A 25336-nucleotide genomic window follows, 5' to 3' on the forward strand; every position below is an offset into this window, starting at 1 on the left:
ACACGTGGAAGCCCAGGAGCCTCCCCAGTGACAGCTGCACTGGGACGCAGGCATGCAGGCAGCGGCCACGGGGCTCAGGCCTGCCTGAAGCTCCCTTTGCACCCAGTCACAGCACCAAGGCCCCAGGTGATCCCACTCACATGCATCACCCGGCAGCACGACTGGGACCTGGCTTCAGAGTGCCAAGTAATTTAGAGTACCCTAAACCCCTCAACAAGAGAGAGCACGGTTTCCTCTCTAAAACAGCTCTGCAGCCTCCAGAGCAACATGTTCGTGGTCCTCTTTCCAAGGGGGAAAGGATTTTAAGAGAATCAAGCATTCTAAATATTAGATATAATTAAAAGTTATTAAAAATAAAAATATAGGTGTTTGGCTTTCCTCTTCCTGTCTTGGAGAATAGAGAGAGGGGACTGAGTTTAGTACACCAGCAAGTATGCTATCTTTCTGGCATTTGCTACCTATTTGAACTTTTTCTCTGTCCCTCCTACCTCTCATCCTTTCCATTTTCATCTGTTTTTCTATTTTCCTCCATAACACAAGATAAGGGTAGTCTGCCTCAGATGTTTACCATTGGAATTTGAAAAGCACTTTAGACATTCTATGTTTCCCTTTAAAAATTAAGTTTTCACTATGAAACTTGCAATTGATTTTGAAACAGAATTCAACATATTTTTTTTTTTTTAATCCAACTCTTCCTAGAGAGACAGCACATGTAAATCGGCTGCTCTGAAATTTTCCCCTAAGGATCTGACCTTCTGAGATAGCAGGCTCGTCTTATGGCTCATTAAGGGAAGTTGGATAACCCAGAAAGATACATATTAAGAAGCATAATGAACAAAATCTTCAATAGCAGTTCTACAAATGACAGAGAGGCATTTTATGGTGTTTTCCATACTTGTCTTTCTATGAAAACCAGAACATCTTAATTTGAGGAAGTTAGTGGAAGTAGGTAGGCCCTTCCCACATGCTTCTGAGCATCTGGCTTCATGAAGGGACAGAGACGTGGGCACAGAGCCGTCTGTTATCTTGCTTGAATATATGCTCAAGCATCACTTATTCAAGCCATAAGCACTCCCTGGACCAATCCTCTAATGATGGACTGGAGCATTGCTAAATGAGAGTCATGTCTGAAAATACCAAACACAGGAGAGGCAGAGGCAGGAGACTTCCTTGGAGACCAACGTGGGGGTACAAATGGTGTCTCTGCGAAGGCATCCAACTTCCCAAAAAACGTGGAGTGAAGGGGTCCAAGGCAGGCCAAATGTTTCTCCTGGGCTGAGTCTAATTGCATGTCTTTGGCAGCACCTGATTAAGACCTTATAGTTCTGGAAATGCAGAAGACAACTGTGACCTGGCAAACCTCAACTATTAAGGGACTTTGGTACAGGGCCTGCAGAAAATCCAATCTTGAGTAGAATCAGATCTACCAAACTCTTAGTGCTTAGAGTAAATCATAGTAATCTCTATTTTCTGTCACTGTCTCTTTCCAAAAGACTGACAGCTCAAAATGTAAACTATTGCTGGAAAGATTTCTGGGGAGGATATAAGGTTGCACAGGCAAGTCACAAACTTAAAAATGAGTCACACTCAAAAGCATGCTTATAAGAAAGAAATCTCAGATACCAAATTCATTTCCCCAGGAACATGCTGGTATTTAGTGGTGAGCTAGCCCACGAGGGCCTACTCAGTCTATAACAAGTATCAAATATAACTCTTCCTTGGGATTCTGACTGCCATTTATGAGATACTGCTTCAGTAAGAAAAATATATTCTAAATTCTACCCTGTACATCAAGAAGACACCTTTCATAATGGTCATGTAGGTTGCAAGTTATAAGAGAAGAAAATAAAGAATTTTCCTTCTTTTCCAAGCTGTGCCACTATTAGCCTGACAGTTGAAAGATATCTCCACACTGACTTGTGGAAAACGGTGGCCTCCTTGGAGCTCACCTTGAAGGAAATTCATTGCTGCACAACCACCACCATTCAAATGCAAGCTTCATTCCAAGTTCAGAGGTCAACTTCACCTTAGGGTGCGAAGTTGGGTGGTCCTAGCTCAGGACTCCCACACAGCTGCAACCAGGTGCTAGTTAGACAGTAGTCTCATCGGAAGGTTTGATGTTGGTAGGGGATCAGGGAGCTTGAGAACAGATCCTCTTGCTATGATTTAGATAAGAGGTGGTCCCAAAGACTCATGTGTTGAGGGGTTGGTCCCCAGTGCAGCAATGTTCAGTGTGGGATTTAAAGGAAGTGATTGGATCATGTGGGTTCTGATCTCATCAGTGGATTAATCCACTGATAGCTGAATGGATTACTGGGAGATGGTAGAAACTTGTAGATGGTGAGGCATGGTTAGAGGAAGTAGGTCACTGGAGGAATGTCCTGAAAGGTATTTCTTGTTCCGGTCCCTTCCTCTCCCTCCTTCTGCTTCCTGGCTGCCAAAAGCAGAGCAACTTTCCTTCACCACAACTCTCTTCCATGATGGTCAGCAACAGAGCCCACTGACCATGAACTGAAACCTCTGAAACTAAGAGCCAATATAAATCTTTCCTCCTCTTGAGTTGTTCTTGTCAGAAATTTTGGTTACAGCAACAAAAAGCTGATGAACACGCCTCCTCATAGCCACAAATCCTCTGATGCGGCTCTGTTCATAGGTGAAGCTCGATTCCTTTCCCTTGGAGTGTGGCCTGGACTTGGTGATACACCTCTGTTGAGCAGAACACAACAGGAGTACTGAGGGGCCCATTCTGAGAGCAGGCTATAAACCATGACACCCAACTCAGGTGCTCTCTCTTGTATGAACCACGTGGCAAGACACTGAGGCCCCAGAAGATGAAATGCCACTGACACCTTCATGGAAACCTGGCAAGGAACCCCGAGTCTGGGCACCCAGCAAGGCCACACCTTGATTCCTGACCCAAAGAAAACATGAGCAGGATGACTGTTTGAGGCTGCACATTTTGGGATAATTGGTGACACAGCAACAGAACATTAATATACTAATGTGTTCTAATAAAGCAAAAAGAATGCCTTTATTGCAAACAAAAATTAATGGCATGTGCCAGGAAAGCAAACCATCTTTTATGAAGCTAATTTCCACAGGAAAATATATATTTCCAGTCTAAGTGATTTACAAATCAACCCCTGGAACATGACCCATTTCTAGGTTGGAGACTATCTCTATGCAATTTATTTTTTCCACACTTTGTTCCCTAGTGTGCTGGCATTGCTAAAACCGGCACTTCTGAACCACCAAAGTCTAGGGATAGTGTATAAAATATCAAAGCAGGGCTTTTAGCACTTTTGCAATAATTCTGGCAATTTTTATTCATTTGCATTATCCAGGGAATTGTTCTCTGCTTTTCCTGCTGTTTTGTTTGGGGAATTTATATCTCTGCTTCATGGGGCTTACAGAAACAATGAAGAAAAATGTTTTTCCAAAATTCCAGCGAGGCTAAATTTAAATTCATGCCAAAGGCCTAACTACAATGGAGAGAATTTTCTGTGTTTCGGTGGGGTTTTGTTTGGTTGACTGGTTGTTTAGTTGCATTTGGGGGCTTTTTTCTTTGACTAAATGAAAGTAAAAAGATGGCTGGACTATTTCTATTCAGAGTGATGCTTTGAGAAATTTGTTTTCCCTTCTTCTCTATGGGAACAAAATGTGATCTGAAAAGTTTAATTGTTGCTGGATAAGAACGTTTAGCCTGGATATTTCCTCCATAAAGTAGCTCAAGGTGCTAGTACCTCTATTCTTAACAGGAAAACAGTGAGATTCTATTACAGCCTGGGTCCACAGTATCTCGAGAAACTGTAAACCTCTCTGCAAACTGCCATGAAACCCTGCAAGAATGAAGCTGAGGCTGATCACTTCCGTGATGCTGGAGACCATGTTCTAGTCGCTGAGGCAGAAACATGGCTCGCCACTCTTCTCTCACTCTCCCTCCTGTTAGTGAAGTTCCAGGTGTAAACACATAGAGAGGAGGGACAAGGAGAGGAGAAAAAAATAACAGCTGAATACAGAGCACTCTCTCTCGTCCTTCAGAAACTGAGAAGCAGAACCACAGGTGACAACTCAGTTCCAACAGTGCTTACGAGGAATTCTTGCATAGCGGCCCGGATCCAATTAGGAGACGCAAACCACAGCGTAGGCCAAAGAGGGGAAGTCTGACACACAGAAAACTGACAGCGATGAAAGACTCAGCATGTGATCTAAGGAGGCTCTCCTGGCACCCCAGGGCTGCGGGAGGACCAAGGAAGGACAAGTGTGGAAGGAGACAGATCTGCTGCAGGAGGAGGGTTTCAGCCACCGGACAGCGAGAACCGATCTGGAAATGCTGGCAAACAATGGGTCACGCAACCAGAACACAGGTGATTCGCAACCAGGGACTCTGCTGTGCTTGTGCAGGGGTGTCCAGAACCTGATGGGAACAGAAGGTCTTAGGAGCACCTGCACGGACTCTGGGCACAGCCACAGCAGAAGCAGCACAGGCCTGGCAGCCCAGCGGCTCTGGTCCCCTGTTGCTATGGGAAAATTATCACCCAACCAAGGCTGTAAAGGTACAGAGAAACTATGTTCCGGGCACATGGTGGGGACAGGTGTCAACAGAGGTTCTCAAGCACATAGCACTAACCCCTGACCCTTTCCACCAATGGCCAGAGAGACTTCCTCCAGCAGTGTCCCCCACAGTCTCCCCTACTGAGACTGCTTCAGAGCATGATCACATGACATGAAACTACTAAAAAATTCCTTTGTTTATTTAGAGCTTATAAAGAGGGTGTATTCAGACCTGAGAGGCAAGAAGTTAGTGCTAGACATGCCCTGAAAGACACGAATTACCAAAAGAAACACAAGAAACTGAAAATCCAACATAGAAAACTCCAGGTTCATAAGTGTCCACCGGGAAATTCCAGATACACGTAAGGCAGGGATTTTTTTTTTTTTTTTTTTTTTTTCCTGAGCTCATAAGACCCACATTACTCTGATGTCAAAACCCAAAAAAGACACATGAAAACTATGCCCAAAGCTTTCTTCTGAATATAAACCAAAAAATCCTTTAATACTACTGAATTCAGTAATATATAGTAACCATGGCCAAGTGGGGTTCGTCCAAGGAATTCACTTGTTTTAACATTCAAAAATCTCTATAATTTACCACATGAATACATTTTTTTTTAAAATTGATCACCTCAAGGATGCTGGGAAAGCTTTTAACCCTATTCATCCGGTGTTCATGAGAGGAGCATGCTGTTCAAGGTCACTGCGGGTGTTTCCTAAAGGAGTGAACAGGCCTCTGTGCTCATTACATCATCGTTACAAAAAGCTACACATGTGGCAAAGCTGCACGGAGCCACACACCAAAAGCAAAGTAACTGGTGAAATGCAAAGTCCACATCTGAGCTGAGAGTACTGCACCAATGCTCTGACCACGAGCTGCTTGGTGCACAATGGCCCCTAGAGGAAGCGGGTCAAGACACACACTGGAACTCCGACCAACTTGGGCAATGTCTTGTGGGTCTTAAACTATTTCAAATTAAGATTTTAAAATCTTGTGAGAAAGCCTAAACATATAAATGTTCCCCAATTGTTTAAAATCTGACCTAACAAAAACTGAAAGCTGGAAAAGCAAACTGGAAAGATTTTCCTTCCCCGAATGTGATTTTCAAAGTCCCATAGTATTAACCCATTCATTTGACCTGTTAAATTCCATGAGTTTGTGGTCTATGCGTATGATCATTTCAAAAGGTAGAATAGTTGATAGTTCTATTTATTGAGTACAACACGACTATTAAAGAAATACTTCTGAATAAAGGAACGGCCAGAGCATAGCTCCATGCGGACGGGCAACATGCTATTTATCTAACACACTCGGAGGACCTCAGAAACTTAACCTGAAAACAGTGATAGTAAGCAACTACTGACCGCTGGAACATGCAGCAGCATCATCAAAACATCTTGAAAGAAATACAGATAAACACAAATAAGTTGTGCCTCAATGAATAATCTACCTGGATTTTTCCTCAGACTACCAGACCCTAGTTTGTAGAGCAATGAGTAAGTGTTCCCTTGTGCTGTGGGGTAGTCTTTTCTGGGGGTGCCTGCAGAGTCCCCCTCTGCAGCACTCCTAGCAAGGACCCTAGCATTCAATGCAGGGCCTGGAGAGGGAGCAGAAGGCAGCCTGGGCACAAGGAAAAATCAAGCTTCTTTCAAAGCCCATGCTTTCCCATGCTTCTTCCCAAATTCCACAAGTAGGCATATTTTAAGGAAATTTGTATTCCAGGATGCATCAAGAGCAGGTACAAAGCAAACCCCCTTGAGATACTCCAGAGATCACCAGTCAAGTTTCAGGCAATATCTGGTCACTGTGGATGACATGGAGACCAAATGTGGAAGAAGGCTCAGCCATGTGGTCCTTGTGGCCAAAGGAAGATGGCCAGCACCTGGCCGTACCCCCCACTGAAGCATCACACCAAGGAAGGACTCTAAAACTGTCCTCTGCAGCATAATGGCAGGTCCCATGTCTTTAAAAACTAGCTAAGATGAAAAGTATAGCTAAATTTGAAACCCCATATAAGTCCCCGTTGAAAGAAATCCTTCATGAAATTGTTCAGAAACAAAAGCCATCCCTCTGCCAACACTGAAAAGCATGAATTTGCAGGACCAACCATCAGAATGGCTGATGACAGCTCACACAAAAAGATCTAAGCCTGGTATTTTTACAAAAACCAAAGCAAGACCTTTTTCTCCATATCGAGCTCACAGATAAATGACATATAGGATTTAAATCTAACATTTTCACTGAAGAGACAATAGCCGCACAGCAGGACTGACCTTATTTCACACAGAGGCAGCTTCTGCCTGGTCACCTCCTACCCCTCCTGAGGCAGCCACAGCGGCCCGAAATCCCTCCAGGAGGTAACAAGGCCTTTTACCTGTACTTAAAGTTTCAAGTCACATGTGCTTCCAGGAGAACAAACACAGTGACAATTTTATCCAAAGATAAATGGTTGCTGTCCAATTATTCCTACAACAACTGGCAAAGTGTTGGGTTGGCAAAGCTATGGCCAACTCACCAAATCTAGACCGCCTCCTGTTTTTGTAGGGCCCATGGGCTGAGTGGTTTTACTACTTTTTTAAATGGTTGAAAAACAATCACAGGAAGAAAAATGTTTTGTGACACATGCAAATTCTATGAGATTCAAATTCAAGTGTCATTAAATAAAGTTTTATTGGAACACAGCCACACTCATTCATTTATATATTGTCTATGGCTGCCTTCACTCTACAATGGCAGACTGCAGCCGCTGTGACAGAGACCGTATGGCCTGCAAAGCCTAAAATATTTACCATCTGGACCTTGATAGGAATGTTTGCCAGCCCTTGTCCTCGAACAGCCATGAGAAGATGGGAATGTGCAGATAGGAGGAAGTCTCTCTTTCAGTAAAGAGAAAATTCCCAGTGAGGACAGGGCTGCATGAGAAAAGCCAGGAGCACACGAGTCCAACTTGGCTTTTGTGGCCTCTGCGCCCAGGTCCAGTGCAGGACGATATCCTCAGGAAGGGGGGTCAGTAGGATGCCAACAACCACCATGTGGCAAGAGCTGAAGCCCCGACTGTGCAGCTCTGGGGGCTCCACTCCTGAACTTCCCCTTCAAGCAACTCACACGACCCCTCTGAGTTTCCATTGCCTTATTTGAAAAAAAAAAAAAAAGAATATAAATAATAAATACTATCTACCTTGCACGGCCATTGTGAGGGGAAGAGCTACATGAAAGCACCCAGCCCTAACAATTGGGCTCAGTCTCAACAGAGGAGCGGGTTTCCACGGGCGCACAGGGCTCCCAGAGGACTAAGTGAAGGCAGGCTCAGCCCATGGTCTAGGAAGTGGGGAAAGGTGTCCCCAGTGGTTAAGGCAGAATAGGCCACTGGGCCAGCTCCTGAGTTGACGTACAACCCTCTTCCCCTCACACTCCCTTTGGTCATCTCTCCCCCTTCTCTGTGCTTGTCCTTCTTCCCAATCACTTGCCAAGACACCCTTGAGTGTTTCTCAGCACCGCCCCCTGGGTTACCAAGGGCTGAACTGTGCCCACCCTTAAGCCATCCCCAGTGGCACCCAGAGGTAGAAGCAGGCTTCTCTGCAGCACCCCCATCCTCTCACCAGATCATCTGACCAACTCACCCCCCACACGTAGGTAAAATCTTTGGGGAAAACCCTAGATCCATAGCTGGTAGCTTCTTCCAGCTGCTGAATGGGAGCTAACTGAGATTCCTGGGACTCCAAGTCACTTATAATGAATTCTAATGACTGTTGGGCCCCGGTGGTGATGCATGCTGATAAGCTGCCCTGCGGCCAGCGGTCCCCCCAATATCAATTGTCCACAAGGGGATTCACATTCGTCAAGGGTACAGCCATCTCCAGAGATGAGCTCAGCAGGGGATCTGCAGAAGAGAATGGCCGCCCTTTAGCCTTGAGATGGGATTTCACGGTGAACGTTGGGAATATTTACCAACAGCAGAAGGCACAAGGGAAGAATGTTAAGAACTGGGTCTCAGCCCTGCAATAAAGATCATAAGTCTACAACTGCAAACTGTTTATTCTCATGTTTTATTCAACACTGCTTACTTTCTATTCCTTCACTCACCACTGCATTCTCTTCTTTCACAGGATAGGTGACAAAATAGGGCTATTTTCTGTTCAATTTGAGCACTTGATTTGGAAAGGAAAGACCTAGGTATGAACCCATGTTACACAGTTACTAGCTACATGACCACAGCTGTGTTCTTTGATACATCACCTAACTTCTGAACCCAGATCTTTCCATCCATTGAATCAGGTACTGCCTGCTCTTCTGGGGTTGTTATTGGACCAGGTAAAAACATAAGGAAGACGGACCTAGTAAGCTTAAAGCATCAAGCAGATCGAAGGGATCCCTATTGTTGTTTTAAATATGTCCTCATCTTTAAAAACTTAATGCCAGTTTCTAAAAAACTGATCAGGGAAATACTTTAAAATAATAAAAACCTGAGAATGTGATATACACCAAGCCACGGGGCCCCCCCCGGGGGGGGGGGGGGGGATCTTCTGCTCCTTTGCCTGCATCTAACATGGAGGCTAACCTCTCACATCTGGAAGGAAGGCGGTTATCAAGTTCACTGTTTCCTCAGGCAGGAAACTGGCCCCCCTCCTTCCTAGAAAGATGCGCAGAGCCTATCAGTGTCTAAGGAGGACCGTGGAGGGTGGGAATGACTCCAGAGGCCAGCTGTATAGGACACTGTGAGGGCGCAGAAGCCCCCATCACCCCCAAGAGCACCAGCCTTGGCTTCTCCCGCGAGCAGAAAGGACACCAAGTGTCTGCATCCAGGCATGGGCCTCCAGGTGAGAGTTTCTTAAAAGTACAAAAGAGGAAGAAAGGAAAGGAAAAGAAGTCCAGGACAGCAGGCCAGCTGCAGAGCCCTGGGTCACTGCTTTACTCTCTGCACTTTGCATTTTCAACTCTTTTATCAGTGCCTCGGGCCCACCCTTGGCTGTGGCCACAGCAGCCTCAAGCACTGCTGTGCCTTCTGTGGGAGGATCCTTCACTAGCTCTATTAACAGCAGACCCTGGGCGGCACCCTCACCTCCTGACCATTACTCACATGTGGTCCCGGGCAACAGAGGCCACGAGTCCCAGGCTTCTCTGCAGCATCCCCATCCTCTCACCAGATCATCTGACCAACTCACCCCCCACACGTAGGTAAAATCCAGGTCAACAGAGGCCACACCACAGGTCTGTCTTCTGTCAGTGTGCACGCGGAGCTGACCTGAACATAACTAACCTGTCTGCCTCCTGTGACCTAGTGCGACAACTGCCTAAAGGGGACCATCACGACCGGATGGAGGGACCAGGAATGTGCCAAGTCTAGGAAGCAGAACGGTCCCCAAGAGCAAAGGCGAGGTTAAGATCTAGGCAAACTGAACCACAACACGAGGATGCTCAGCATGGTGGTCTGTACCCCAGACGAGCTATGAAGGGCCACGTTAGGGAAGCTGAGGTGGCCAGCTGGACAATGGAATGTGCTTTTTAGTTCTGGACTATCTTATATGCTTCAAAGACATGTTGATATAGAGGGGGAGCAAAAATCATGGGGTTTCAGCTGGACAGGCAGAACCTCAATATCCTGGGTCTCAAAGCCCAAGATGGGCCTTTCAGGTCCCATCGAGATCCAGCCACCACACAGTGCAAGTGAATAAAACCCATTGAGGCTGAAACTGCAAACATAGAAACCACGATCTCCCAGCTTGTGGTAGGCCAAGAAGACCCACCTCTAGTCCAGTGGTCGGAAGTCAGAAGGCCCAGCTCTACTCACAGTGGCTATGGCTTTGAGTTAGTCATGTCATTTCTTTGAGTTTCTTTTTTTTTTTTTTTAATTTGTCCTCCACTTTTTTTAACATTGTTCTATTTAGTTATACATGACAGCAGAATGCATTTTGATTCATTGTACACAAATGGGGTACAACTTTTCATTTCTCTGGTTGTACATGATGTAGAGTCACACCATTCATGTAACCATACATGTACAAAGGGTGATGATGTTTGTCTCTTTCCACCATCTTTCCTCCCCTCTGCCCTCTCCCCTCCCCTGATTTCTCTCTACAAAATCCAACACTCCTCCTCAGTTCTCTTATCCCATCCCCCAACCCCGATTATGAATCAGCATCCACTTATCAGAGAAAATATTCAGCCTTTGGTTTTGGGGAATTGGCTTATTTCACTTGGAATTGGCTTAATTCACTTATTTCACTTGGATATTCACCAATTCCATCCACTTACCTACAAATGCCATAATTATTTTATTCTTTATGGCCAAGTAATATTCCATCGTGTATATATACCACAGTTTCTTTATCCATTCATCTATTGAAGGGCATCTAGGTTGGTTCCACAATCTAGCTATTGTGAATTGAGCTGCTATAAACATTGATGTGGCATCACTGCAGTATGCTGATTTTAAGTCCTTTGGGTATAAACCCAGGAGTGGGATAGCTGAGTCAAATGGTGTTTCCATTCCAAGTTTTCAGAGGAATCTCCACACTGCTTTACAAAGTGGCTGCATCAATTTGCAATCCCACCAGCAATGCACAAATGTACCTTTTTCCCTACATTATCACTAAGACCTATTGTTGCTTGTATTCTTCAGAATAGCCATTCTAATTGGGGGGAGATGAAATCTTAGGGTAGTTTTGATTTGTATTTCTCTAATTACTAGAGATGTTGAACTTTTTTCATGTATTTGTCGATCAATCATCTATCTTCTTTTGTGAAGTGTCTGCTCAGTTCCTCAGACCATTTATTGATGAGGTTATTTATGTTTTTGGTGTTAAGTTTTTTGAGTTCTTTATAAATTCTGGAGATTAGTGCTCTATCTGAAGTGTGTGTGATAAAGATTTTCCTCCCACTCTGTAGCATATTAAAAAGATAGTGAACCATGATCAAGTGGGGTTCATCCCAGGGATGCAAGGTTGGTTCAAAATCCAGAAATCAATAAATGTAATTCATCACATCAATATACTTAAAGTTAAGAATCATATGATTATTTCAATAGATGCTGAGAAAGCGTTTGATAAAATACAGCACCCCTTCATGCAAAAAAACCCTAGAAAAAATAAGGATAGTAGGAACATACCTCAACATTGTAAAGGCTATCTATGCTAAGGCCAAGGCCAACATCATTCTAAAGGAGAAAATTGAAAGCATTCCCTCTAAAAACTGGAACAAGATAGGAAGGCCCTCTTTCACCACCTCTATGTAACACTGTCCTTGAATCTCCAGCCAGAGCAATTAGACAGACCAAAGAAATTAAAAGAATACAAATAGGAAAAAAAGAACTCAAACTGTTACTATTTGCCAACAACATGATTCTATATTTAGAGAACCAAAAAAAATTCCACCAGAAAACTTTTAGAACTAATAAATTAATTCAGCAAAGCAGCAGGATTTAAAATCTTTGAGTTTCATGTTCTTTATCCGTCAAAAATAAGGAGTGTCCAGGGTGATCACTAAGGTCTTTTCTGCTCTAATATTATATGAGCAGATTTATGATAAACAGCTGAGGAGGCAGCTGTAGGCTACCCCCAAATATGCCCACCTCCTGGTAGTCACAGTCATACACAATCCCTTCTCCTTGAATAACGTGCTTCTGACAAATAGAATATGACAGCATGGAGAGAATTCCACTTCTGCAATTAAGTAACAAAATACTGCGATTACCATCTTGCCACTAGACTCTGTCATGCACACTTCGATGAAGCAAGTCGCCATGTTGGAAAGAACTGAGAACAGTCTCAGGCAACAGCCAGTGAGGAACCAAGACCCTCAGCCCTACAGCTCTGGAGGGCCTGAATCCTGCCAACAACCACCAAGTAAGCTTGGCAGCAGATCCTTCTGGGGTTGAGACAAGACCTCCACCCTGGTTGACGCCTTAGCCAGCTTGTGAGAGACCAGAAGCCTAGGGCCCAGCTGAGCTGTGCCCAGATTCTTGACCCACAGAGACTGGGGTCCCAGATGTGTGTTGTTTTAAGGACTAAGTTTTAGAATCATTTTTCACAGAATAATAGATAACTAACATGCAGGTTAGTATCCTTGACCATGATGAGTCACACCCTTGTCTCTCACTTTGGTTATTCCTAGTCATTCATTCTATCAGCCAAGTGAGGGGTAATCTGGAATTGGGGTCAGGAATCAGGAAACCTGACTTAGCCGCTACAACTCAGAGGACACGACAGGTGAGACCCCAAAGCCTCCCACCCCTTCCTCGGCCATACCCAGTCTCAGAACAGTGGGCTGGGCTCCAGGTGGCAGCTGCAGAGCTACCCAGACATCTGTACCTTCTCTCCCCACCCCAACCTGACATTTCAATCGCATGTCTGCACTTTAAGAAGAGAAAGTATTCTTCTTACATGAATCTCCTCACCCACACCCTCAGCCAAAACGCACACCAGTCAGTCAGGCTGAGGCATTGGCCACGGAGGAAGGCTGTTCCCATGAAGGAGCACAGTGAGAGGCAGAATATGATAAGTATGTACAACTGTGACTCCGGAAGAGAACGCGCTTGGTCTCTGCCCCCGGTTCTGGGCACAGGGCTCCTTCCTGTACATCTTTTCATAAGCCCCTCTGGACCCCCAAGTTATGCTAATGAGGTGACTCTTGAGGGTGAGGGCTGGCTGCCAGAGGAACTACCCAAGTGAGCAGAGGACTGGAACGTCCAGCCTGCCCTGACCCCCAGGGAGAGGAGAGGCCAATGACTTAATCAACCAGGCCAAGGTAAGTCTCAGAAAACCCTAAACAACAGGGGCAGAGAACCCCTGGGTGGGTAAACAATGAGAGGCTGGGAGGGCGGTGTCCCAGAGAGGGCACGGTAGCTCTGCCCCCTTCTTACCCGATCACGTTTTCCCTCTGGTTTTTCCTGAGTTGTATCCCTTGCAATAAACCCTTACATGATCATAGTGTTTCCCTGAGTTCTGCGAGGTTTTCTAGGAAGTTATGGACCTGCAGGAGGGGGTTGTGGGAGCTACCCCCAGAGGAGATAGTAGTGGAAGCCTGGGACTTGCCACCAGCACGAAGGGGCTGGGCGCAGTCTTGTGGGACTGAGCCCCTAACCTGTGAGGACTGATGCTAATCCTGGGTAGTTAGTGCCAGAACTGAACTCAATCATTAGTCACCCAGTTGGTGTCTGCAAAGAACTGGAGAATATCCTGGTGTACAAAATCCACCCATTTGGTGTCAGAAATGTTGTGTGAAACTGGGTATGGTGGCACACACCTATAATCCCAGTGACTTGAGAGGCCGAGGCAGGAGGATCACAAGTTCAAGGTCAGCCTCAGCAACTCAGCAAGATTCTGCCTCAAAAAGCAGGTGGGTGGGGAGGGCTAGGAATGTAGCTCAGTGGTAAGGCTCCCCTGGGGTTCAGTCCCCAGTACAAAAAGAAAGAAAAGAAAGGAGAGAGAGGAAACAGAAGAAACCATTTTTCTCCTTCAAACAACTTAGGGGTCAACACTTCTACACATAAATATCTTTACTTAGAGAGGGGTAATGTGCTAAGAAGCTTTCTGTCACTATAAGTAAAATATCTGACCAGAACCACTTAGTGGAGGAAAATTTCATTTGGGATTCATGGTTTTGGGATTTAGTCCATGGACAGCTGACTCCATTTCTCTGGGCCTGAGGTGGGCAGAACATCATGGCCAAATGACATTGTAAAGGGGCCCTGCTCATGGCAACAGGGAAGCAGAGAGGAAGCTTGAGGAGCCAGGGACAAAATTTATAAGCCCCAAGGTACATCCCCCGTAACCACTTCCTCCAACCAGGCCCACCTGCCTATAGTCACCACTATAGTTTTAGTTACTAAAATGGATTAACTGATTAGGTCACAGTTCTCACAACCTCATCATTTCACGTCCTGCATTGACAGCGGAGTTTTGGGGGGACACCTTGTATCCAAATAGGTGATGCGTGGGGAACCAGGCAGGCATGGATAGATGCCTGTCCCAAGGGCCTTGCTATCACTATTTCATCAAATCTACTTCAACTTGAAAGACAGCAGTATGAAAAAATTAGCTGAAAGGGATTTGGACCCGGGACTTGTTCAGGCCTATTTAACTGCAGAGCCTGTGCTCCTAGCTAATATGCCCCACCAGCTGGACCAGAAAGCAGGGATGTGATCCTAGAAAAAACTCAGGACAAGGCCACGCCAGACACAGGGCAGAAAGCATCCACGGAGCAAAAATACACAGGCCGTGCCACCAAGACGTCTTTCTTTTCAAAACAACTGAAGAACACAGACACAAAATGCACTGCACTGCAAGTGATAGGTGGTGGGAGCTGGAAAGAACCATGAAGTGCATTCAGCCCTGCCCCGTTTCTACCAGATGAAGAAATCAGCTCTTAGAGCCCAGAGTCCCACAGTTACAGAGAAAGCTGAACCCTGGTCTTTTGTCCTTGATACTGAATCAGTATGCAGGTCCAAATATTTGTAGCTCTTACAAGGAACTTGAGAATTTTGCTATATTTTTAAAAATAGATGACCTTCTCACCACATCGCTTTGGAGGCAATCACAATCCGGTTATTAAAAGATAATGCGGACCTGGGGCAGCCATGACCCAGGATGAGGCATCGAACCACCGTGGTTATCACAGCAAACTGGACCCTGCTAAGAGGGAGACTGTGACCCAACAGGAGTGTTCACTATTCTGATGCCCCTGAATGGCAGAGTCCCCAGAACTCACAACCAGGCAACACTGAGCCAAGTTCCTCCAGCAGACAGAAAACCAACAACCAAGGAGCAAACCAACAAAGGCCTCATGAAGGAATCTCCCCACGGTTAGCGGGTCTGAGCGGAAGGCCCACATGCTAAACCTCATGTTCTCCTCAACTAGAGGCCACAGTGGTCCCTGCCCCCTACCCCTTTATCCAGAAAAACACCCCACGACACCTCAACTGGGCGACAACCCTGAACACTCGAGGGCTCCCAATCTTTCAACATCACAGCCTGCTTATCGCTCTGGGCCACTGATCTCAACTGAAAGAACAGCATGTGAGTTACTACAGTGACTGTTGCTGTCAAGGTGTCTGTGCAAAGTTAACGCATGCCTCCCCATGCTAAGGTGAGTATTCATCTTCACCAACAAAATGTCTCTCATCTTCATCACTACTCTTATATAACTCTGTGGTATTTTCTGTGATAACAAAATTAGCAATGTTGCAGTTCACAGGGTTTTACATTACTTTCCTGTTGGGAATGCTACTGTTGTTGAAAGGCTAGGATTCATTTGGTTTTTAGTGTTCAAGTATGTAAGCTAAGCAAAATCTATCAAGAAATGTAAATACCCCTGAATCTTCTAATTTTCCTACTCTTAGCTCAAGGACAAAGCAGACTTTTAAAATGTCATGGATAATTAGCCGATCTCTTTACAAATAAGATTTCTTGCTCTGACAGAATCACAAAGTTAGCCAGTCTCGGGAATAGATGTGCTCATTAGGAGATGATCAGATGTAAAAGCTGGTTTATGCTTCTGAAATAAAAGAGGTAGGCAAAGTGGTAGGAAACCCACAAGCCTACAGTGAGGTGGCCAAGGTCCTGAACTAGAGGTGGTCGGGGTCCAGACTGAGTGCTAAGGGATTCTGGGGAGGTCACTTCACTTCTATTTACTCAACTGGGGACTCAGAAGACTCCTTCTCGTTCTTAAAATCATCCTCTACCCCAACCAAAGAAAGACTTATCCTTAAATGGAACAGAATCTAAGCAGATGGCATCAATTTTTGACCTGGCCACTCAGGACATCCACAGATTTTCTTCATTTCTAGACTGGCTTTAAGAAATTTCAGGACTGCCCATAGATCTACTGCTAGAAAAGATTCACCAACAAATAAAACATTAGTGAACCTAAGGTATAAACTAGGAGCTCTGTTACTAACAAGATCTTAAATTTTTCTCTAGTGGTATACATTATGTCATTAGAAAAAGTCAATGCTGATAATGCCATGTAAAACTGTTATTTCTACAACCATAATAGAAGTTGGTCAGACCATATTCATGAAGTACTATGCACCTAGCAAGCTCATGGCACTCAGAGAAAATGTACCAACAAAAAGTATCAAAGCTCAGAAATTTTCTAAAAGCAATAGACAAGCAGATAGAGGATAAGCATCTTGAGTTTGAAGGATCCTGGTTGGTCCCCCACCACACTCATCAGAGTGCCTTGCCAGATGCACCGAGCTGTTCAAGTGTGTGATAATTTAGAGTTGTGAGATACAAACCAATCCCTCAGCAATGAATCAGCATCAGCATCAACCTGTCCTTGTTCTGAATTCTATGAAAAGTGTTCCAAACCACAAGAAGTACAAGCTTGGCACATTCATGGGCACCAAGTTCTTCCACACCAGAATGATACCACTCATGGCATTCGCCATTGCAAAGATGCATGAGACTCACTGAACCAAGGAGCACAGCATCTGGTGACACACCAAGGGAGTCTGCAGCACCAGACTCAGGTCTCGGGCCTCTGCCGAGGAACAAGGGCTTCCTCATGACCCTGCTTCATTTACAAAATGTGGGGAGCTTACAGCCCCCATTAAGAAGTTTCCAGACAAGACTAGAGGAGAAGCTGAATTATTTAAGATCATTTCCTAAGCAAGAAGACAGATACAGATCATGAAAATAACACAGTTCTGAAAGTGTGGCAGGCGTCCTGGGAAGGAACTGGATTCTGCCCCAGCCTGATCCCTGCTAACTGATACGACCTTGGGTATGCCAGTTAACACCAATGATCTGAACTTCAGGTTGGAAAGGACAGCCTTTTCACATAAGTCTCCAGAATCACGTTTCCAGAAATTGGTATTTGTGGACAAGTTTCCATCTTCCACCACTGAAACCCGGGCTGGGCTAATGACACCTAAGTATGAGCACTCTGTTCTCGAGCCCGCCTTGGAGGTGAGGCAAGGGAGACCTTGACTTGGGTCTGTTGGCCGAATCCAAGACCCAGGCCTCTGGGAAGCCTCCTGGCATCACCCAGGGACTGCCAGCCTCACTCTCTCTCAGAGCTTCCTGTCCTGGATCCTTCCGAGCTACCTACCGCTGTTGCCAGCCTGCCCTCAGGGCGGCCCAGACAGGCCTCGCTTCTCAGAGGAGGCTGGATTTGAGATGAACAAATGCTTCTGGTTTTAAAAGAACAGATTTGAGAAGTTTTCTACAGGCAGCTTCTCCTGAAACTTCGGTTCTCATCCTGAATTTTAAAACCATAATGTGACATTTTAACATATGGCAAAGAAAGATGAATTTGAGATCGTTTCAAACTGCTTAAAAGATCTGCATTAAACACAGATTTCCATTATTACAGAGCTAATAAGTCCTATTCTCATCTGGGCTATCAGCAACAGAGTAAGTAATTACCTTTCAACTTGGTCTGTTCCAGTCCATTAGCCCAATACTGATGACTCAGGAAAAGCCATCCATGAGAACTAAATGCTGATAAAAGATGAAATGAAATGGAAGAAAGTGATGCTGCCTTATCCCAGTCACCTACATCTACTGTGAGGAATGAATCAAAAATAAATTTGATGGAGTGATAAGTCTAAGATAAAAATAAAAAATAGAAAACAGAGTTGTAGCTAACTAGATGAAAGCAGAAAGCAAAATGGATCCTTGAACTAATACATCATGGATTCTGAGGAACCCTCAGTCATCAGCTACAACATTTACTTACGTACAAGGACCAGATCTAAATGGTACCAAACATCTCCAAAGTGAAAAGCTAAAATCAGTGCATCATGTAGTCACTCAACAAACCAGCCGATATGTCAGGCTTCTCGCTAGGTGCTCTCAAGGTGAATGCTAATGAGACAACACCCTCTTTGTGAGAGATTCAAGATAATCATTTTAACCATGCACGAATCAAGGGTACTTCCCACCAGCATAATTACCTCTAAGTTCTTTAGACTAAAATTCTTCTTTAATCAAGAATCCCTGTTATCAATTAGCCGACACTTGTTAGTTCTATATTACATTCCTGGTGTTCTGGGGAATGCAAGAATAATGATCATGGTGATTTGATAACAGTGTACATTCAAATCAGGGAGATAAGACCAAAGAACATGAAGCAGGGAGCATGTACCATGTTAAATTGTGTAGCAGAAATTAATTCTAAAGGAAGCCAAAGAAAAGAAAAGAACCACCCGGCAGGCCAGGGAGGCAAGGCCATCACACCTGCCGTGAGTGCAGGAGCGCAGAGCTGAAGGCCATCAGGGGAGGGGCAGTCAGGGGCACAGTGGAGCCGTGGTGGTGGCACAAGGTCCAGGTGGAAGAGCCGTGGGAAGGCACGGCCTCGGACTACCAGGCACACTGACTGACTACGCGTCACTCTCGCGGCTGTCCTGCAGCCCGAGGCCACACTTGCCATTCCCTCAGCACCTGGAAGGCTATGCACTCGGCCTGCTTTCTCTCTCCAGACAGCACCACGTGCTCTTCCACTGTCCCTCATGTCCTCCCTCTTTCAGGAGTCCGCTACAGGCTCCCCACTCCACTTGCAGGCACCCTCCCCAATACATCCGTTACCACTTACCCGGACCCCTTTTGGTGACCTGCAGAGCTAAGCTGCTCGCAGCTCCCTTCCCTAGAACCTTTCTTATATAAATATGTGGCCGGGGACCCTGGCTTGGATGCTGAGCCCTGTCAACTCAGCACCCAAGGCCATGGGAGAACCAGGCTGGTTCCCCAGGTGTGTTTCTCCACCAAGTAGACAAAGGCTGCCTTGTGCGGGTTAAATGGAAATGTAGTCATTTTCAAATGCAAATGCCTGAGATGGGACAGACTAAGAACACAGATGACTGCAGGAAAAACCAAGAGTGACAAGAAAACAGTGACAAAGAAGGGCTGCAGATTGAGCGAATCAAGGCAGGATTCGGAAGACAACATCTTGAAGCCAAGCCTGGCTCCAAGCCCAGAAAAGAGACAAGCGGGAAGATTCCCGGGCGCACAGCCCAAGGAGGGCTCGCATACGTTAGAGGTGTCAGGGAGAAGCCTGGAGAGCAGTTGTAGGCCCGATTTGTGAGCAGTGCCGAGAACCAGCCAGAGGGAGCTGATTTTTTCAAGGTTCAGGGGTTGGAGGGAGAAACCTTGCCCCGGCACATGCAGAGTAACCCAATCACTGGAACACGACCCTCCCTGGGGCTGCACGAAGCCAACCCTGACCCTGGGCCTGCATTCTCTCTGGTCTGCACCACAGACTCTTCACCGCAGTGATCTTATGCTTCCAAGGACGGGGCGTGGCCTTGCTGCTGCAGGCGTGGGTCTCACCTGGCGGAGAACCAAGCCTTCAAGCAGACTAAGAGGGCCTCCAGCTCAGAGGCCCCCAGCAGTTAACGGCCTTCTTCCTGAAGAGCTAAAAGCCACATATTTGAACCACTGGTACTAAGACTTAAAATGGAACAGAGAGTACTGGGTCGATTTTGAACAGAAAAGTGCCCATGAGAGAGCTTGCCGTAAGCAACAGGCCCCCCGGAAGCGTTCCCTTAACCTGCTTTCTTTCCACCTAGGTCTCCCTGCCCCTTCCTCTCTCCCCTCCACCTTCCACTCTGGAGAGGCCCAGTCAAAGGTCACCCTTTTCTTCCACAGAGGCTGCGCTCACTCCCCCTTGGTGTCATGTGGATCATGTGGTCAGCCCCCTTCTCCACAGAACCGCCTCGGACTCTTGCTCACCTCTGGCACACACGTAGGGCAGGCATGTCCAGGGCCTGACACTCACGGCCCAGTGAAGGAAGGGAGGAGCCCACCAGAGCCTCTGGCCAGTCAGTTCTTCCTGTGGGTGAGACTCTGGCACTAGCCTCCCTGAGAAGCTCCAACTTCCATCCCCGACACGAGGTGTCTTTTGCCCCTTAGCCTGGGTCTCAAGTCCTTTCTCTCCTTCAGCGGGTTCCTAATCAGCACATGCCCTAACCTGTGTCCCTCAGTTAATACTTTGCCATCCAGCCAGTTTCCATCCCCGCCTTTACCCCCTCTCCCTGCCTCTCAACCAACCACAGCTGGACTCCCGGGCCTGGTCTTCAAGTTCACCCCAGCTGTGAGTCCGCAGCTCTGTCCTTCCAAACAGCACTTCCAGTCTCAGGTGGGCTCTTCCTGAGTCCTCAATGGCCTTCTTTGCTGTTCTGGGATCCACAAGCTACTTCCCAGCCAGCAGGTAACACACACTAACCACCCTCACCCCAGGTCCTTTGTCCCTGTCACCCCTCCCAGCACAGCAAGGGAGAAGTGCAGGGAGCTCTGCTGCGCTTCCATTCCTCTGTCCCCAGCCACAGCACAGGATCCTCCCCAGTCCACATGCAAACCTGGGAGGGAACTTGCTCATTTTTATTTAATTTTGTTGCTATTACTCTAATATATGCGGCATTACCTCCAAATCCTACTTCAGATACTTTTGACTTCAGATACTGTTATCTCTTCTGATAAGAGACACATAAATAGTTCATAACATTACACGAGAAATGCTTTGGCAAATCTCAGCAATAGATAGAACACTTTCGGATTTCAAGTAGTTGTTAACAGAACTATAATGCCATCATAATGATTGATACTTTGCACAAATTCCACTACCAGCTAAACAAATTGCAAAGACATTTTAAAGATGATTTTCAAAGTGTTCTCACATGGTTGAGTTGATGATTTAGCTTTTTCCAGTAATATCAGCTCTATGTAATTAACTGGGTGATTCCATATCGGTATTTTGCTGTGGCCGTCTGTGCTATCAAATGTGCTGCGATTTGGTCACTGGGGGAATAGAAATGCTGACAGATTAAAAAGTATATTTCTTCTTACAGTTTTATTCATTAATAATAATTTGTTCATTACTTGATGTCTTATCAACAAAGATCTAAGGCCCTTGTTTTCTCTCACAGCAGCTAGAGGGTGGAATTTTGCTAAGTAACCCTATTACGAGTATAAGGCAATAGAGTTACTCATTTTCTTAAGGCTCTGTTTTCAAAACCTAAGGTTTAAATTGAGGTAACTCTTAAGATGTCAGCACTCACAGTTTCTTCCAGGGCCAGGGAATTGAGGGAGAAACGAACATGGACAGATGAGGGGCTATGGCCACAGCAGAGCCAAATATTTCTAAAACACATTAAAAAATAAGTAAATAAAAATGTGAAAATGGACTCCCAAATGGCAGCTCTTTCTAACAGACCCTATGTGACCTGCTCTCTCAATAAGCACACAGGGGAGTCAGCTAGGGAGGCGGGAGCCTCCCCCAGCAGTACTCAGGAGCAGCCTACACTCTCAGGGAAGAGGGCAGGATCTCCCCCAAGATCGAGAACCAGGGCAGGAGATCCTCTTGCCATGCCTGTGCGGCTGCATGCTGGAGGTCCTCCACACAATAAGGCAGCAGTGGGAAAGGAAATGCATTCAGCTTGCAAAGGAAGGGACAAGACCATCAAGACTCGCAGTGTGACTACTTGTCTTAGTCCATTCAAGCTGCTACCACAAACTGCCACAGACTGGGTGGCTTCTAAACAACTAAAACCCATCTCTCAAGCTGTGGAGAGACTGAGGCAGCAGCACACTGGGGTCTGGCGAGGGCCCCTTCCTGGCTCACAAGAGGGCTGTCTTCTCACCACATCCTCACGTGGCAGGAGGCACTAGGGAGCTCTTTGGGATTTATTTATTTATTTTGATTCATTGTACACAGATGCTCTTTGGGTTTTTTGTTTGTTTTATTATTTTAACAAGGGCACCAATCCAAAGCCCCATTGCAATAGGGGTTAGGATTTCAACACAGGAATTTCGGGGGGGGGTGGGGGAAATGAACATTCAGTCTATAACAGTCTATATAGAAAACACCAAAGACCAAAGAAAAAAGTTGCCAGAACAAGTGAACGAGTTTAACATGTCTGAAGACAAGTGAATTTAAGGAAAAATTTAGCTCATTTGTAATGACATCAAGCAGAATATGTGTGAAATTTATCTTTCCATTTTTCTCAACAACATATTTTAAATAACACATTTTTTGTGTCTTATGAAATACAATCTATCATTTTTCTCTCTTGTTTTCTGGTTCTGGTTTCTGTGTCCTAGCTAAGGCTTATTTGCCTTACTCAAGGCCACCAAGATTTTTCTCCAATGTTTTCTTCAGGAAGACTGATGGCTTTATGTTTTAGATTTAGGTTTAGGATGCATTTTTGAGTTAAGTTTGCTCAGGATACAATGTTAGTAGCTCTAAAATATGAAAACAGTAATAAATAAAGTGGCAGTAAGAGAAGGAACTGAGAAATGAACAGAGTCAGAAGCATGCGCTCAGTTACAAGTTCCCGGGGCTGAGGCAGACTCGGCTGTGCAGCCACGCAGGCCGACCAACATGCGAGGGTCTCGCCAGCAGGCCATGGTGTAAATCCATCAGCAGGTCTGTTGCAGCCATCGAGAAGCGCGAGGACGCACTGGTGCCTGGGCACAGCCACAGACCCAGGACTCCTCAGCACTTGGCCACACCACATCGTGGTCAAGAACAAACAACTGACACGTATTCCTGCCATGAACCCATGGCTGGCAGTCATTGGTGTCACCTGTGACAGTAAACAACACCTGAGGAACATTGGTACCTACTCAGCATATTCAAAACACTGTGGTCTTCCAAAGTTATGACTGACTCCAGCAAAGCCTGGTGTCGCTCTTCAGATGCACGGAAGAAAGGATTCCTGCTTGGGCAGGAGGCTGGACTTGGTGAGCTTAGAACTCAAGCAGCGGACCTAGGCCCAGGGTCTAAGAAAAGAAGTCAGTTCAAATCCCAACTGAACTGCCAGCTAGTTACGTGACGTGGCCAGTGGACAGGTGGAGCCATTATCCCAGTGACGTGGAGGACCAGGACAACACAGAAATCCGTATCTGTTGACATTATCTCCAGACTGGGAATTCCATGTATAAAACAATGCAAATGTACAGGACCAAGACTATTAGTAATAATAAACAGTAGTAGTAGTAGCTAACACACATGCGCTCAATACTGGTAAGCATTTTACATGGATTGACATACATGATGCTCACTCAGTCCTCTGAGGTAGGTACATATTATCCCCATTGTGCAGATAGGAAAACTGAGACAAAAAGAGCATGAAGATCTTGTCCAAAGTCACAAAGCTAGTAAGTAATAAAACTGAGACTTTAACCCAGTCAAACAGGTTCCAGGATCCCTACAGCCTTGTAAAGATCAGAAATGGTGGAGGGCCATTTCCACGTCTTTCAACAGGGTTTCCATGACTGGCACCCATGTACCTCTGGAGAGGGGCTTCTTCTGGAGACTGGCACTATTCTTGTCTTTGGTGGAGTGGGGTGGGGTGGGAGGGTGGCATGGGAATCTGTAATTATTCCTTGGGCTGTGTGGACTCTTCCCTTTATCTCACAATGGGGGAAAGTGGATCAGATTCACATAAGGATTCGACTACCCAGGCTTTTTCCATTGTGAAGGTTCCCTGTTCTGCTGTCATCCCTGATTCAGGCCCAAGTCACAGCACAAAGGTTAGGACACAGGGGAGCAGAAGGGGCTGCACACCTCCCCCGCCTCCCCTGGTCCTTGGAATTTGCATGCTGGAATGACTGGAGAAAAGCTAGGCTAATCTCCTGGCTGGCGGTTGTTATTATCATGCAGCGCACACACGCATTCAGCCAGACTTAGAGGGAAGGAATAAGCCGCCCTCGCCCTCGTGGCTCTGCTGATAAACAGCCCCCCAAAATCTTTTTCCCTGTGCTCAGACCAAACACATTTTGAGGCCTTGTCATACTTAAAAGTGATTTGCCCCTAAGTCTTTTATATGTTAATAACATTGTCCATTGAATATTTCATTCCCAAGATCATCATTTGATTGGTCTCCCTGTGATTTTCAGTACAATAGGAATGGCCGCAGCAGTCCCGGGTGCCTTTGGACACCAATCTGCACGTTCAGCCATGTCCCTGCCACTGAAACACGCTGAACCTGGCTGCAGCAGAGCCCAGGCGTGTTGCCTAGTGTGCTTATTTCCAGACAAAACATTTTAATTCCTGGCGTGGAAGAGGGGCTGGGAGGAGGGGCGGTGCTGGAAGAGGACAGACAGGAGGGAGGGAGGGAGGGGGGAATGTGCACACTCACCCGGGAAGGTGTCCTGCTCACTCACTTTTTCCAGCTAATGCAAGGGACTTCACTACCCGTCCTCTGCACACAGGCTGGGTGGATATAGCCAGGTGCTTCTCAATCCTGGGGAGCACAGGGCAGGGCAAGAAGAATGGAGCAACCTGGCCATCAGTTCTGATGCTAGGCCTGGATACAGGATTGAGAGTTGGGGTAAGTCGGGGCTCCCCTGACCTACTGAGCTGGGAAGACCACACCACTGGCAAGCAGGGCACACCCATCATCAGTGAGAGCCCTGCTGAGAATTCGACAGGCCCCAGGCGTATGATCAAGGACATGCGGGGACTGAGGCAACATAGGATGTCAAAAGCATAGCAGGGTCTCTTATCACACGACTCTCCGGCACAGCACACACATACGCACTCGTACACACACACACACACACACACACACACACACACACACACATACCTGTACACACTCGTGCAGACACATTCACACAAAGAAACAAAACACACACATTATGTGAAGATGCACCTTCTGTGGATTTTGCCTTGACAGTCTCATGAATAACATTCTGGGCTCATTGTCCCCTGCAATGTGTGTAACCAGAACTTCTACAAAAGCCTGCCACCACCACCCTTCCCACCACCCTACCCATCCACCCTATGTGACCTGGAGCCGATGGTGTGGCCGTCTCCACTCTTCTGAGTGGAGACAGA

At 46.1% G+C, this 25336-nt stretch overlaps 1 protein-coding gene and 1 long non-coding RNA gene across 4 annotated transcripts in view; both read right to left on the reverse strand.

Moving 5' to 3' along the window:
* MSRA (methionine sulfoxide reductase A) overlaps nt 1-25336 on the reverse strand; it is a 334984-nt gene that overhangs the window by 211167 nt on the left and 98481 nt on the right. The gene's annotated exons all lie outside the window — the stretch shown is intronic.
* Nucleotides 22176-25336, reverse strand: part of LOC306661171 — a 56573-nt gene continuing 53412 nt past the window's right edge. Inside the window, exon 2 of the long non-coding RNA XR_013763822.1 lies at nt 22176-24803. This is a non-coding gene — a long non-coding RNA (uncharacterized lncRNA). The remainder of the gene's footprint in view (nt 24804-25336) is intronic.

This window comes from Sciurus vulgaris, assembly GCF_902686455.1.
Source record: "Sciurus vulgaris genome assembly, chromosome: 5".
Taxonomy (NCBI): Eukaryota; Metazoa; Chordata; class Mammalia; order Rodentia; family Sciuridae; genus Sciurus; species Sciurus vulgaris.